This window comes from Taeniopygia guttata, chromosome 6 (genome assembly GCF_048771995.1).
Source record: "Taeniopygia guttata chromosome 6, bTaeGut7.mat, whole genome shotgun sequence".
Lineage (NCBI taxonomy): Eukaryota > Metazoa > Chordata > Aves > Passeriformes > Estrildidae > Taeniopygia > Taeniopygia guttata.
In genome coordinates, this window is record NC_133031.1 from 19,850,565 (window position 1) to 19,867,054 (window position 16,490).

The window sequence follows — 16,490 nt, forward strand, 5'->3', positions numbered from 1 at the left end:
TGCCCAGTTCAAGGAAAGTCTATTTTTTCCTGCTGACAAGCATCTAAATCACTTTGGGACGCACCAGACATCCCAATGACGGTGTCGCCGCTTTTCCAAGGTTTGGCTCCACCTGGCCACCCGAAGCCTGAGCTTGGGATCTCCCTCTGCAAGTCTGGACAACACCCAGCCTCGATGGCCTGAGCGGTGCCAGACCTGGAGCCTCTGCTGACTTCCCGCTGGGAGCTCTCCCAATAAAACCCTTGCTCACTCGAGAGTTTAGAACTGCTTGTCGAATTACCTTTGTCTGCAGCTCAGACCGGGGTTCCTGCATTTGTGCTGACCCTGTTCCTGTCTCCTGCCTGTCCCTTAGCTGCCTGTCTCTGCTGGTTTCCTTCTCTTCCGGAGGGCCGGGCACGGGAGCGCGCACGCCGTGGCTGCCGCGTCCCCTCGTGCCCTGATGGCTGGAGATGTGCCGAGGGGCTGCTCCCCACTCCGCCCTGTGCAGGTCCCACCAGGCTTGGTGGGGCTGTGTTCCACAGGCTGCCCGAGCCTTTGTGTGTCAGGGACAGAAGAATAGATGGTACAAGGCCAGTCAAACAGCTCAACAATATGCTTTGTCCTGCGCCTGCTGTCCCTTGAGAGCTGCTCTCAGTGGAGCAAGCCTGGTCCTCTCCAACTTCATTTAGGAGGTGGCAGGCTTGGATTCCCTCCAGCTACAGCATGAACGCTTGTTGCCTCTTTTCCTTGCACGACGGGGTTTTGAGGGACGATGGCTCTGTTACTTCTCTCTCCCTTCACTGGCAGCAACATCCTCATGTGCACAATGGAAGTTGAGAGCTGGCAGCTGCGGGGATTTGTACATAGAGTGGCTGCACGTGCATCTTTCTGCTGCTCCTGTTGGGCTTGAAGCATTCATGATGTGAGGCAAATTTCAGCCTGAAATATCAGCAGTGCTCCACTTCACCAAATGCTCTTACTCTTTGACTGGAGTATTTTCAGGGCTGCTCACTGTTAAACACGTTGCCTTTCACTTTAGCAAGTGAACAGACACCAGTACAGTCTTTACCCCACTATGAGCTTTGTGCTGCTTTATTCATCCTGTGATAGTTCTAAGTATATATAAGGTGTGTGTATATGTGGTTGAAACAGTATTGGACCATTGAGGGAAAAACCAAGGTTTTGGAGTGAGAAATATTTATTTATAATTTAACACCCAAAGATTACATGGTAGCTATGGAAAGTCAATTTTCAATTCCAAATTATCTGCCTTTTTAAAAAAAAAATATCATGACATAACAGAGATATACCGGTGATTTATTTGTCCTGTCAAAAGTGCTTTGATTTTGGAAAGCTGTGAGACTCACAGCAATCACACAATTACCAGCCAGCCACAGGATGGAGAGTGCCTGTGCAGAGCATTCATTAAGTATGCTGTAATCATGATCTGATTGGAAGCAGGTCAGGGAAACAAAAAGGGCTAATTTTGGGTAAAGAAATAATTTTCTGTGAATAATTAGGGTATGTATTAATGGGTAAAACATTTTGAAATGCTAGCTGCTATGTAAACATGGTTATAATTGTAATTAATGGAGTGAGGAAGTATTTTGACAGACAACAGTCAAGATGAACTTTTCATAGGAGCAGTTTTCCACAGAGGAGCCCAAGTATGGAGGGACTGTCTATGCACATGTACAGAGAATGCAGATGGTGTTTCAGCCAGCAGAAGTGATATCAATAAGGCTGCAGTTTTCTTTGTCCCACACACTTTTGCAATCCCAGCAGGCCCACAGAGGCCAAGTCTTGCTCGCCCACGTTCTCAAGGCTGCAGAGAGCAGCAAGGCAGGAGGCTGTTGGGATGTTCTCAGTCAGGCAGCCTGCAGCTGGCCCCGGTGGCAGCTCCCCTGGCCCCGAGGCAAGGCTCTGCCCAGCTCCCTGCCTGCTGCTGATGCTGATGCTGGGCTGTCACCCTCTGCCTGCTTTATGAGAAAAGGAACAGAGTTTTGGCATTTGCCAGCACTGATATTTTGAGGAAAGCACATGCTTTCTTAGGAGTTTTTTTGGTCTGAAAACTATAAACCTTCAAAATGTCTGTCCCAAATTTCTTCAGTACAATAGCAGTTTCTTTTTCCCTTTCCTTTTTTTTTTTTTTTGTTTTTTTTTTTTTTTGTTTTTTTTTTTGTTTTTTTTTTTTTTTTTTCCTGAGGTGTGAGAGAGTAGGGAGGATTCAGTAATTTCCTGTCCTAGTCCAAAGGCTCTTGAGTTACATTTAAATTTTTTAGTGCAAAATCAGTATTTCTTCTACAAGAAGGAACTTGTTTCCTAATACCTTCAGTTTAACACCTGAGCATAGAGTGCTGATTTTTGGAAGGTGTGCTGTGAATAAAAGAGAAGGAAGGAGAGAAACTACCGGGAAACCTTAGCCCGACTGTACCTTAGGACAAACCTCGCACGCAGGTCTCCTGCTAAAAGAGCTGTGACAGCTGTACCATTGGTTCGGCGGGGCTGAGCCCGTGATTTTGCTCTTGGGCTGATTCCCCTCTGCTGGCAGTGCGGAGCAGCGCTCCCGCTCCAGCCGCCCCCGAGCGCCCCGGGACCGCTCCCGCTGCCCCCAGCGCTGGCTCGGAGAGCACGGGGGGAGGATGTGCCCCACTGCCCCTCCCCGCCACACCGAGAGAAGACGGGGTTTGCACATCCCCAGCCACTCACAAAGAGCTCACACGGGTAAAAAGCGGTTTTTTTGCAGAAGCATTTCTGAAATGTTTTGGGAACTCGAACTGCACAGCATTAAAAATATCCAGCAATATAATCAATCAATATCCAGCAATATGCATCTTGTTTGCATTTCAAAAGCCAGTATATTAGTTTGAAATATTGTCTCTCATAAGCACAGTTCTAAAAACCCCCATGTTTACAATTGAGGATGAAATTTCCTTATGATTTGATTTCAAATGTATTTCAAGTCTTGATGTTGGGGCAGATGGGGAAATCTTTCCTTTTCCATTTTTCTATTTTTTTCCTTCTCCTTGTTGCCCTTCTCATTTTTCCTTTTCTCTTCTACTTTGATTTTCTTTCTTTTTACAGAAACAATTTGCCTAAATCACTGAGGGTTCTCGAAATGCTTCTCTAACCTAAGTTTCCATTTTGACTGCAACAAGAAGTCCTTTGCTGGAGATGGACTGCATGCTGCAAGGTGGTGCAAGAAGGGTGGGAACAGAAGTAAGTGACAGCAAATTTATGAGGTTCCACCTTGTAAATTTATGTAAAGGACAATAAAAGCAGTTTTAAGGGTGTATCTGTATGGCTGAACTTTAATCCATGATAGAGCCGCAAAAGTCCCATTTCCTCTGTTAGCACAGGAGCTCTCTGAACCATAGAGTTTCTGGAAAGGTACTGAAATCAAAATCACTTTAGAGGTTTTTTTTAATGGCCATATAAACTAACCTGGGATTGTGAGATTCCTACTAGGGCGCCAAGTAAAGGGGACACCTTATCTTCCCACTGTGGTGACCTGCTGATAAAGTCCAGCTGCTGAGCATAAGAAGCCACAAAATACTTGTTTATCTTAAATGAAAAATTCCCCCAAATCCCTTAGATAAAACAGGGCGTCCAGTAGGAATTTGGCTCAGATGGAGTGTTCCTCATCATTTTACTTCAGCTGATGAGAATAAGTCTTTTAAAATAGAGTAGCAATGCTTTTAGGGATGGCCAGAGCTCACCCAGATTTTGCCACCTAAGTGTTAGTCCTTTACTTATCTCAACACCTTGGTGCCATCAATAGCCAGATGATACAACATGTCCAGTGTGCCACTGGAGCTGGGATGAAAAGTCCCATGGAGTGCATTTACCCTTTGATTTCACATATCCAGGACCAACTGCTGGACTCCCACACTGGTGGGGTGTAAGTATCTTTGGGGTACTTACATACATACAGTATCAGCTGACCAGGGTAGGTCCAAGCAAATCACCACCCATAACTTACAGGTTCAAAAGACTCCAGGTGAATGTCTTATTAGGAACAAACTGAAAATGTAATTGCACCACTTGACTGGGCCATGGAAAATCCATGTCCTGGTTTTGTTCCAGTCCCTTTGGCTATGATATCTCCTTACGTTCTGAAGGATCAAAAAAATCCTACTGTCCCCTAGCTTCAAATGACAGCTTGTGCCTGGTGTGTGAGAAGCAGCACTGCCTAAGAGTGAATGGTTGATTTCAGAGAAAATATCCACCTCTGGGCTGAGTTCCAGAGCCAACAAAGGTTGACCTTCCAAAAAGCAAAGAAAAAAATTGTGACAAAGGCAGTAAATTAGATGCCCTATGTAGCTGGCAACACTTCTTCTTCTAGTTTTCACTTTCCAGAGAGAATCTGTGGCCTTTATTCAGCCCCCTCCCTGTGCAGGAGATGGTCCATTGGCACCTGCCCGGGCTCTGCCTGGCTGCAGGCTGGCAGCAGAGAGGAGGGCCCAGAGCTAGAGCAGCTGATGGCTTCATGGAATTTAGCCTGAGAAGTGGAGCTTGGAGCTCACTCACATCCTGCCAGGCAGGATTTGCTCTGCAGGCCACATGACTTTTAATATAGGGCTGGGGATTTAACTCCAATCAGAGCAAATCCGAGCCTGGAATCTGTCATGCCATAAATTCTCTCAGTTCTTAGTCCTGCCATATCTTCACAGAGGATGCCAGTACAGGTCTGCTCTTGTCTGGCAGAGGGCAAAACTGTGTCCCCTGGTGACACAAACCTGTTTGTCCATTCACACCAGTGTGCAGAGGTGCTGGACTGTGGCCCTGGCTGGCTTTTCTCGTCTCCAACCTGCCGGAGAGCACAGAGTGTCGCGTGGGAGGGTGGCTCCTGCGAAGCAGCTGAAATAGCTGCTGCTGTAGAGGCTGACAGCTGCTGGAGAAGCCTCTGCCTTTGCCCCCCTCCCCTCTGCCGTGGGCTAGCTGCTCGCTGTGAGGAGACAGATTTGTTCTATTAAAAGTGTTTTCCCGGATGGAGGGAAGTTCTCATGCACTCTGCCCTGGCCACCCCTGACCCGTGCTGGATCCGATGTGAGCAGCCTTTCATTCGGCACAGCTCGGTGATTGGAAGCAGACCCAAGGGGGAGACCCTCACGTGCTCTCCCCAAAAAGAACCGGGGCACTGAGCATGTTTGGGCAGGCAGAGGTGGTCTCAGTCCTGGGGCTGCATGGGCAGGGCCACCACCCAGTTCCTCGGGGCACAGGCACCCCTCAGGCCTCTCTGGGTGCAGCCTCAGGAAGCCTCTCCAGCTGCCTGCTGGCTCTGGGAAACAGCACTTGTATTAGCAGCCGGGGGAATTGAAGCTGGGGGTTTCAAAAGTCTTAGGGACAGACGTTTGAGGGGTTTGCAAAAGCCTGGGTTTATCTCTGTGGGTTTTGCTGCTGTCCTGTGCCACCAGGATGAGAGCACGCCCTTTTGTGGGCTGCACAAACAGTGGCTCACTGCCCTGCCAGCCCCCAGCCCCTGGAGCAAGCCTGTCCCTGCTGTGGCACCCACAGCAGCACAGGGGGTGTCCCGGGCAGCTGCAGAGCTGGTGCCTGAGCCACTTTCCTGGGTCTGGGGAGGGTGGTGGTCCCAGAGGGGAGAAACACAATGCTGTACTCCCTTCTTCCACAGAGCTCACACATTACAAGGTGCTGGGAACGATTTTGCCATGGAAAGACCACGGGAACTTCTTGAAACAAAACTTCAAGAAAACATCTGGCTATGCTATTGCAAACAGAAGGATTTGGGAGAAACTATAGCTGTAACTTTCAGTTAATGAAGAAAAACTTTTGAATGCTAGCAAGAAATTAAGAAACCTCCCATTTAAAGCCAGCAAATTAGTGTGTCAAAACAAATCTGACATGTGTAAATTATTTATGAGGCAATACATCACAAGTAAGCTCACCCAGGTAGAAGCTAATTCTGTCTCTGGTGGAAAACAGAGCTGCAGCAATAAATACCAGATAAACACCTGTGTGCCTGCTTAGGTGAGATGCCAGCACATCACCACACATTCCTGGCAGGTCCCATCAGTGCCACTGAACACGGGAGGTGACATTCCAGTGTATAGGTTATGTCCCAAATAACACCTTTTTTTTTAACAGAGGCAGTGGGGCATAAGTTTACCAGGAGAAGTTTAGGCATAAAAGGTGAATGCTCCAACAATCATCTGTGAGCTGGGCAGTGAGCAGAGAGTCTTCTAGCAGCAGGCAGGAGGCAGTGGTGGCAGTGAGGGAAAGCTGCCAGGAGCTTGTGGGGTCTCAGTGACAGAGGGAAATGAAGTGATTGCTCACTGCCACAGCAGTCTGTGGCACTGAGAAAACCACTTCATTTCCCTGCTTCTTTTCATAGCGAGGCAGAAAGATTTGCTAGTTCTGAAGCCAAAATATTTTGCTAGTAAAATGTCTCATGTTCTCACATAATTTTGACAGGATCTGGATTCTGGGAGTTATTTTTCAGAGCCACTTACAAAAGTCAGACTCAGTTTCTTCCCAGGGAAAGCTCTTATCAGGGAAACATCCCTCCAATGAGTTTCCTCTGCAGGGACATATCCTGGGAAATGGATTTAATTTTCCCGTTGTTTGTGACATCTAATTTAGAAAGAGAAGGATAATTTTCCGTCTGCTGACACTTAAACATTCCTTCACCTGAATGAATCCCACTGGCCTCTTTTCAGGACTGTCCTCTGATTCAGATACCTGGAGAGCAAAACTCTCTCCATGTAAAAGAATTTCTTTGAACTCCTCCCAGAATGTTTTGCCTTGATCCTCACTTGGAAGGGAAGCCAGGCAGCACTTTTAGCTCAAATTTATGCTTGGACCACTGGTGCACCCAGTGATTAAAGAACCTGACCAAGGTCATATGGCGAGTCTGTGGCAGAGCAGAGGTTGGATTTTGAGATTCAGATTACTGCCCTCACTTCTGGTCACCTTTTCTTCTTCATATCCTCATTGCTGCCTTTTCCTCCCATATAATAGTGACTGGATTAACTTGTCAGATAAATGTCCACTCAAGTAGCAGTTAATTGCAAGCGAGAAAGTCAGGATGTGACACTTAAACCATGAAGAGTTTATGTGAAAATTTCCTGGGAAATTTTGTGCTCTCTTCATTCTTACAAGAGTACTCAAGACCCCTTCTCCTGCCAAGGGCAGCTGTGTCTACCCTAGTGTGAGACAAACACACCCCCCCCAGGTTGTTGGTGAGCCAGATTTACTGTGGCAGCCATGGCTTCAGTCACTCCCCCAGCCCAGCTTTAGGGTTAACAACAAACCATGAGCTGGTGCTGCCATTATGGGACCTCTTCATTATGGCATGTGCCAGACCTCACCCTTAACAGCTCACACATTACCTGTAATGACTGCACCTTGCATGCCCCTAAAAACCATAAATGCTTGTCTGAAGTTAAAAAGGGCATTTACAGAAAGATTTTTATGCATGCCTTGAAAGAAAAATGGTGCACTGTGTACTTGTTAGTTTTATTTGTCACATTGAGCAAATGTTTGACAGTCCAAGCAAATTCCTTCTGTTAGCTCAGAACACGGTTACTCCTGCAGCATTTTATAAACCTCTCTTGGCAGTGGTACAAAACACAGAGAAGTTATTGAGGCACATTCCCTGCAGCTGTTGTAATCTTTACAAACTTATTTCTTATTTCACCAGGGGAATAAAAATAATGATATTCGTAATAATAACAATGATGATGATGATGACATAGTTATTACATTTTCATCAGAGGATCTCTGAGCACTTTATAAACTACAGCTAAGCTTCAAAATAAATAATCCTGCAGGACATGTAAGTACTATATTGCATTTTGCATGGTCCCATTAGGCTACAGAAAAGATAGTACAAATCCTAACTTACGGACTACCTTAACTTTAAACTTTCTTTTAGCCATGATGTTTAAAAATGAAGTAGTCATCTTCTCAACACTTTTCAGAATTAAAATTTCCATCTTGAAATATTCTGTAAAAGTCTAAAACTGAGTCATAAAATATGAGAATATGTGGGAAACCCCCTCAACCATTATGTTGTTCTCAACATAACTACTTGAAGGTGTAAAAAGTGGCAATATTCTTATTTTTGAAATACTGCTACTGTGCTAAGTAAAATAACAAAATGCTCAGACCTGTATATGGTCAAATCTTTTAATTTAGAAAACACTTTTATTTATAACAATTGGAAAGTTTGTTTTTAAAGAATCTGAAGATGATTTCTACTTAACCCCTTCATTTTGGACAAAGTCAACTGCTAAAACAAATCCTTTCCCACTTAACTCCTCTCACCCCCAAATCCCTGAGGGTTGTTTTGTACTATATCTGTTTACACTGTTACACAGGGAAAAGTTCTTCATCTTGTCATATGAGTGTGTGGTTTGCTCCTCTGCTGCTCCTCTGAGCACTGATCTCCCAGCAATGCATGCAGACAGTTGTGTACTACAGAAACCAGAGGGATGCTATTTCAATCGAGTGCTCCAGAAAGCAGCTCTCAGCACATGCAAGACTACTTGTAGGATCCAGATATTTGTTTTCTTAGTTGGATTGTTTGGGTATTCCATACATAAATAGAGAAATTAAAAACCCTCAAACCCTTTGAAACAGGAAAAAACATCTGCAAAAAGTAGACCTCCTCCCTCCCATTCAGTCTAATAGAAAGTAGTAATTGCTCTAAAGTCATAGACAGTAAGTCAGCCTGGCCAAATGAAACTAATAATTACATATTTCCCTTTAAATTACTTGCCCAAGGTCACACTGCAAATCAATGGCAGATTCAATAATTTAACCCAAGAGTCCTGAAACCCAATATCCTGCTCTCACCACTAGAAAAGCACTGCACAACTGGCTGCCAGTCTGGGAATGATACACGGCAAAAGGAGAAAAACTATAGATGTTTTAGTGCTTTTCCCTGTGTGGTGATCATTTATACAGAATTTCTGTTTACCTTGGTCTAGGGTAATAAATACTTAGATACATTTTCTGTAAAAATATCTTGAAATGTTTGCAGAAGCTGCAGGTTTGTACAGCTGAAAATGACTTCTGGGGCTGCTGTGAGAACTGCTAATATGGTGTGTGCCTCCTTTCCTTGCTTGAAGAGTGATTCATATGGCCAAGAAGATGTATATCTGAGTAGTAAAAGAATTTTCAAATTTACAACCTTTTTCATTGAGAAAATGTCTTAAATATTTTTTTGCAATCTGCTGACAATATCTTAACTTTGATGTAAATCTACATCATACTATATGTAGTTTTATTGCTCTTTTTAAAGATGTTAAAATATTTTTATATTTCAAAATTAGTTTTTTCCTGTTCTTTCATTTCCTGAACATTAATTGCAATTGAACAAATAAGACTGAGGGGCTCTGATTTAATTTCCACTATTTTCTCAATTCTATATATTCCAAAATAGAAATTTGTCAAAGTAAAAATGTTTTTTAAAAAAACCCCTAAAATTTAGGGGGGTTGTAATAGTTTAGAACACAATATGAATGTAACCTTTGGATTTCTCATTAGAATTTTAAAAGGAAAATGAAAAATTCTGATTTTAAAAGTCTTTCCATGTGTAGAATAGAATAGAATGTTCCCTTGGGACCCCCTGAAGCAGCAAGAGGGAGAAGGAGCCCCAACACTGGGGGTTGGGACCTGTCCTTGCAGTGCTTTTGGCTGTGCAGAGGTCTGTGGAATCATCCAGCCTGATGAGATGATTCCTCCCATGGAGCCAGGGGACTCTGGCCTCTTTGTACACCACTGAGGCTGGTTGGAGACATGGTGCTGAACTTGCTGCATGTTCTGCAAGCCCCAAACCCAGACCATGAGTTTATCCTTAGGTTCCTCCTCTAGGTTTTTGCTGCAAGGTTGTCATCAATCTTCCTGCCATCTCTGCTTTTGTGAAAACCTCCTACAGCAGGTGTTCCCAGAGCTCACCAGCTAATTTTTCAGTCCTGACCTCAAGCAGCAGAAGCCTTTTCCTGTCCTTCAGAGAGTATATGTGCAGAGAATTATAATTAGAATAGATTTTATTGTCAGGCAGGAAAATGCCCCACTCAATTCTCCCAGCACAGGATCCCCAGTGGCCCTGGCCAGTGACAAGGTTACAGGGACACTGTGAAGAGACCAGCTAGAAACTGGTAGCCTGGTGCTGGGCTTGGATGGGGCACATCTGTCCCATGGGGTCACTTTTCCAATCCTTACCCTTACAATGGCCAAGTGACTCATCTGCAGATGAGGAAGAGTTTTTTGTCACTTTGGTACCTTTCCCCACATCACTGGTCCTGGACAGTCCTAGACCTAGTGCCTGTGAGATGCAAGTGAGCTGGGTCAGTGCTGGAACTGTCTCACAATCAAAGGGAAAATCCTCCTCCTTTCTTGGGATATTGTGACTCCATGACCTTAAGAGAATTGCAAGGAAAGGAGTCATGAGGCCTCCAGAGATGCTCTGGTGCAGTAAATCACCAGGGACAGATGGAGAAAGCCTGAAGGGAGTAGGTGGTGGGGTAGCAGTGACAGTGACAAATTGGCATCACGTGTGTAGGAACCTGGGCTCTGCAGAAGCTGAGTTTGCTGCAGTGGCAGTGAAAGCAGAGTGTACACAGAGAAACTGGGCAGTGGGGATAATGACAATCAGGGAACGTGAGATCATCCTTGAGGGGAGGGAGAGTGCCCTCCTGGGCTATCCGGAAGAATCCAGGTACAGCATCCAGGGCAGGTACTGGACAGAATATGAGACACAGCTACCTCATGCAGATTGCATTGGACAGTCATTGTCTGCCAGTGTTAGGACCTACCTAAATTCCACAGAAATTTCCCACTGCCTGTTGGAGCCAAAATCACCGATTTCTTGACAGCAAGTTCATTCACACTGAACAGGGGTGGGTGATGTCTTTGGGCTGCTGGGCCATGGGTCAGCATTAAGCTACCAGAGAAAAGACCTCTGGGCCTTCAGTTGTTAAAGATGGGCTTCCCTGCTTTCCCATGACAGATATATTGGAGAACTGTCAAACAACATATGATCAACCTTGTGAGCACAACACATTTTTCTGCTTTCTATGAGTAGATGCAAGTCCTGAAAGAGAGAACTGGTTGCTTCCATTGTCTTGCATCCCTGACTTCATTAGTAGTTCATTAACCATTATTTGTTCCTGTTACTGCCTTCCCATTCTCCCAGTTAGAGCAGCCATTACAGAGCGCTACATGGTGGTTTTTGCAGAGCATTAAAGGGTTATGGTAGGGCCATTTGAGACTTCTGATGACAGAAAGTAGTGCAGAGCTGCCAGGCTCTGGGCATGGCTCTCTGCCATTCCTTATTTTTGTTGGAGAGTCTGAGAAACAGAATAGAATTTTGGTCCCTCATCTAAGCCTTGTGTGTATGGAGATTTGCTGTCATAAGCAGTGTGATAAGACTGCTCTTTCTCAGTCTGGCTCTAGGATTTAAAATAAACTCCTATTGTTAGCCCAGTCTTTAAAAACCAGTAAGACATGGTTTTTAAAGACTGGGATAACAAAAGACTTGGATAAACCAAACTTTGCCCTTGGCTATGTGTATAAATTTTCTACTGATGGCAGAATGGCCAAAGAGATCTTAAAGAAAGCCCTGAGAGAAAGGCTGAAGATTAAGACCCATCCAAAATATGACATTCAGAACAAGGACTTTGTTCGCTTTATAATCTGCATTTCACAAAATAGAACAGCAGTCGGTCAATGAAATGAAATTACACCAGTGTAGAAATCCTGTCTGGGAGGGAAAGATCTGATTCCTGGGTTTAGCTCCATGGCTTCACAGTGTGAGACTACTTTTTAATGTACTCTGTCGAGCCCAGACTTAGATCAGCATTTAATCTTTGCCACAGCAGCATCTAAAGATTAAATCCTCTTCAAGCTCACTTTTTGCTTGAAATAAAATATGTTTGTCCCATAAAGTACAATGGAATACTCTGAAATTAATGAGACTTATGGCCCCTGTATGTGTTCCCTAACATGCTACATATCAGGAGACCAAAACCAATGGGCAGCTCTCCTCCCACCACAGTGTGTCCAGCTTGTGTCAGGTGTGCAGAACAGCTCACCTAGGAATGCAGTGTTTAAACTTCATCAGATAAAACACCATGCACAAATTAGCTGAAGACTCATAAGCTGGGGTCGTGTGTGATATCAGCAGGGGACATCACCTGATAAGAGGCCGCTTTGGAACCTGATCCTGCATTTCTCTTTATCATGTGTCCAGGCGATGCTTGGAGAACATGAATCTGTTAGCAGACAATTTACTAGTGCCTCGACAGGTCCATCTGCAGGCTTCTCTTTTTCACTGTGAATTATTGTAACATCAAAAGTGCCACCTGCTCCTCCTTGGGAAAATGCCAGTATAGAGAAAGCAGCCAGCAAAGCTGTCTGTGATCCATCAATCTTCCCTGTAGCAATGGTGTGGCAAAAGATGTGAAAATTGGGAGATAAATGTCTAAAAGTAGGATGTGAGCCTCTCAGCCCCACTTAGGGAATCTTTCCTTAATTGCTTGCAATTACACCACATTTTCCATCAGAAGAGATGAAAAGCCTGTCCATGCTCCTGGGACACTTCAGTACTGAAATGAATTTGGAAAGCAATGACCAGTCAGTGAAATCTGGAAATTACTCCAGAGGTAAGAATGAAATTTAATCAAGGCTGGTGAGGCTGGATGTGGACAGCTAATAATGTTGTGTGTTTAATATCTGTGATTCACACCTGCTCATCTCACCTCAGCATTACCCTTTGGCTGACTTTTGTACAAAGCAGTTGAAAAACCAAAAGTGTCTTTCTTCAGGTTACATAATTTCTCATATCCAGAAGTAGGCACACAACATTTTTACAACTATGCAGTAATTTTACTGAAAAGGTTTGATGAAGATATTGATCCTAGTAACTGGGGAGAGATTTTGAAGCTGTTACCTTGAAATAAAATATTTCATATGGCTATTTCCAATGAACTTGAACTTCCAGGAACTGCTTAGGCTCAGTACTTGCAGCATAGTCTGGCATTAGCTTATCTTGCAGTTTTTTTTTTTTTCTCTTTACTTTGATGCAAAATTATGTTTATAAAAGAAACAGACAAAAGATTGTTTTGGTCAGACTTTGTGTTCCAGCAGGGTGGTGTGCTAGAATTATAGTGAAAGATGGCTGGTGGTGTTTACTTAATGAAATAAACCCAAATACAACCACAGATCTAGATAAATTACAGCTCCTAGCTTTAAGATTTATTGGTTTTGGGAATAAAAAGAGAGTTTTTCCCAGGCTTATTTTTGCTACTGACTGCATTCTTACAAAAATAGGAATTTGGAAGAAAAGCCTCTTTCACTTGTTCTTTTGCATGTACATGAGCTATGCAGAACATCTTGTCCTGACGAGGTGGATGCCAGTTACAAAGGGTGCCATTTCCCTCCTGGAGTGAAATCTGCCCTGCTAGAGATCCAGACTCAGTCTCCCAGGTGGGGACATGTCTTTACTCCTCTGGCTCCAAGAAACTCTTCAGTGTGTCCTGAAAGAATACAGCTCCCTGGCAGAAGTGGTGCCAGGACATGGAGCCTGGTGAACTGGTGCAAACACCTCATCATATGTGGCAGGGCTCATTTCCCTGCCAGAAGCACCTCACCATGCCAAAACCAGAACTTCAGTTGCAGCATTTTTTAGCTTTTCTTCATTCACAAACAGCAACCCCTGTGTAAATCTAGCTACACAAGCAGGATTTGCCATGAGATGCCAAGAGCCACCAAGTAGGATGCATGGTGACAAGGAAGGGGTAGAGGGCCAAGGAGCTCTTGCAGAGAACACCATTTAACTCTTTTTATCCTAGAGTAGTGTTTGTTGTTGAAAATTATCATAAGCTCTTAGAGCAGTAGTAATGCAGCTTATCTGGAGAAGAGATGCTTCATCAAAAAAAAAAACCCACAAAAAAACCAAACCTCAAAAAATAGAAATAAAACCCAAGAAACCTCAAGGGAGGTTAAACCTCTGTCCTTTATCAATCTACATCTCTTTCATCTCACACTCCTGTCAAAGGCAACTTCCCCTCATTCACCAATGAGCTCCATAAATAGTTCAGTTGGCACAAGTCAACATTAGGGAGCTGATGATTTACCCTGGCTGAACAGCTGCCCTGCAGTTACTCCCCCTTAGGACTGATTAAATAATTTTTCAAGAAATAGGTAGTAGAGTCTTTTCTTCAGCTCCTTTTGTTTTTTTCAATAGGGTTGGGCACTTTGTTTTTAGAACAAAACAGTCCTTCTGCTTTAATTGGAAGTCTTGTGCTCTGCAGAATTCTTTTTGTTACATGTTTTTGCTATTCTGAAGCCAATCTATCAAGTGGGAGGTTTTGTTGCTTTTGCTTGTTTGTTAGTTATTTTCAGGAGGGGTTGAGTGTCCTTTCTGGAAAGGTAAGAAGTTATGTAAGAAGAGTCTGAATGGAGTGGATGATGTGAAACAGAGGGGCTGTCCTTCATGGCTGGATTCTGCTTCCTCTGTGCTAATTGGTACAGAATAGGAATAAATGAAAATGAAGATGCTGAAGTACAAGAAAAAGAGCTGAATGACCTCAAACCAGACAATATCGTGCTAATTCTTTCACATAAATCAGGGCATGAGGACTTTTGGCACACTCTATTTAGTCAATAGGAATAATTTGTTACAGTATAGGAAAGAAAATGAGGGCAGATTGGAGCTCTGGTTCAGATCAGAGTGGAATCATTGATTAAATACAATTGTGTCTGATCGTGCAAGAGCTGAGTTGGAGCTGCTGTTCATAACTCTGTGGTCATTAAAACAAAATGCATCCTTCAAAATGCAGGCTTTGCAATGCTTCACTAAGTAACTGTGCCTCATGCAAAATTAAAACCTTCTCTCAAGTGTAGGCTGTAGACTTTGGGACAGCAGGGGCTCCTCAAAGAGGTCCAGGATCTCATGCCTCTGGTCCCAAAGAGAATAGTGAGTAAATTGTTTTCTTGGGCACTCTGACTTTTCTCCAATGAAACATCCACAAAGAGTGAACAAAACTTGTAATGCAAAACAGCCACCCAAAATATAGGACCTCACTGGATGCTTCAAGCAGAGAGCAGCAATGGATTCAGGCATATTTGTAAAAGAGAACACAAATCCTGTTGCTGTGACTCTGTGTACAGAGTCCCCAGCCAAAAGCCCATCTCTTCTCTTGAGACAGCATCTGGACAAACTTTGAGCCAGAAGTCACCCTCTTTTTCATCCAAACCTTCCTCCCAGCAAAACAATGTTCTCAGCATTCTGATTTAGAGCCATCCAATTTCCATCTCCCTTGCTGTAATAAGAAGAAATACACAAATCTGGTGTTAGTGAAGTCAGTCAACATCCCCCAAAAGTGTCACTTCTCTTTTCTCGGTTCCTTGCTTGTAACTTGTTTTTTTTGCAGAATGACTGGGGGCAGGGGGTGGTGGGGTGTTAGGAGCAATGTTGAGGGGTTGGAAACAGAAGCATTGGGCCAAGGGACAGTTTCATCAGCAAAAATTCAGGATTTTCTTCTCATGAAAGGATTAAATATTTGCACACATCAGCATTTCAACCTAAATGATTTAATTTTGGATTGCAAAGTTGTGGAGGAAGCACTTCATTCTGTCTTTGCTGATGTACTCCAGTTTGTGTAGTTCTTCCTCCATCTGTGGATTGTTATGTTGGTAGCTTTCATCCTCACCAGCTGATCTTTTTCCCAGTGTCATGTTGATTTATTTGTCTTTGTTGGGCTTCTGATAACATTTCACCAATAAATTAGTTTTAAATTAAACTTTCTGTTGTGTCTTCTATGCTGGACCCAGTGCATGTGCTGGAAAGGAAATTTCATTTTAGAGATACTTTATTCCTCTTTTTATCACCCTCTTCAGCTACAGACGCGCCAGCTGTAACATTTATTTTACTTTGGATGAAAGTTGCAAAAGCACTGCATAAATTCTGAATAAAAATTTGCTGTTTGTGAAGATGACCATGTGAGAAACATTTCAGACAGCCACAAAGCAGAAGCAGTTGTACATATGACCGAGTGTGCAGCCCAGCAAGAGAACCTGTGCCTAGTTTATGTGGATCCTGATAACAGAATGAACACCCACTGGGATTGGCACTCCAGGCTTTCCCCTTCCCTGCTGCCAGGCCAGTGCAAACATTAGAAAGCAGCACTGAAAGAGTCTGGCCCAGAGCCTGAGCTCATGATTGATTTGGCTTTATCCACTTATTTGAGTACATCACTGCTGCCCCATGAGCAAGAAGTGCTCAGGGTTTCAGGCAGGGCTGGAGCCCCTGGTTCTTCCATGTCCTGCTTGTCTCCCAGGGTGGTCACAGGTCCCAGGAGGGCTGCTCCCCTTTACCTCCCAGCAGCCTGCACTCCCCAGCAGCTCCTTCCCTCTGTTCAGGCTCTGCTTCTCCTCCACTTTCATGACTGAACAACTTTCCTTAGTTAAGTTGAGAAAAGTTTTTCACTTGTTGGGGAAAGCTTGCAGCAACTGAGGTAGCAGTGCAAAAATCCAAGAAA

The 16,490-nt window shown here is 43.9% G+C and overlaps 1 long non-coding RNA gene across 3 annotated transcripts in view; it reads left to right on the top strand.

Annotated features, from left to right (window-relative positions):
• Positions 1-16,490, top strand: part of LOC115495781 (uncharacterized) — a 130,178-nt gene that overhangs the window by 31,065 nt on the left and 82,623 nt on the right. For all 3 annotated transcript variants that reach the window (XR_012056707.1, XR_012056708.1, XR_003961105.4), the window contains exon 2: positions 3,064-3,198. This is a non-coding gene — a long non-coding RNA (uncharacterized lncRNA). The remainder of the gene's footprint in view (positions 1-3,063; positions 3,199-16,490) is intronic.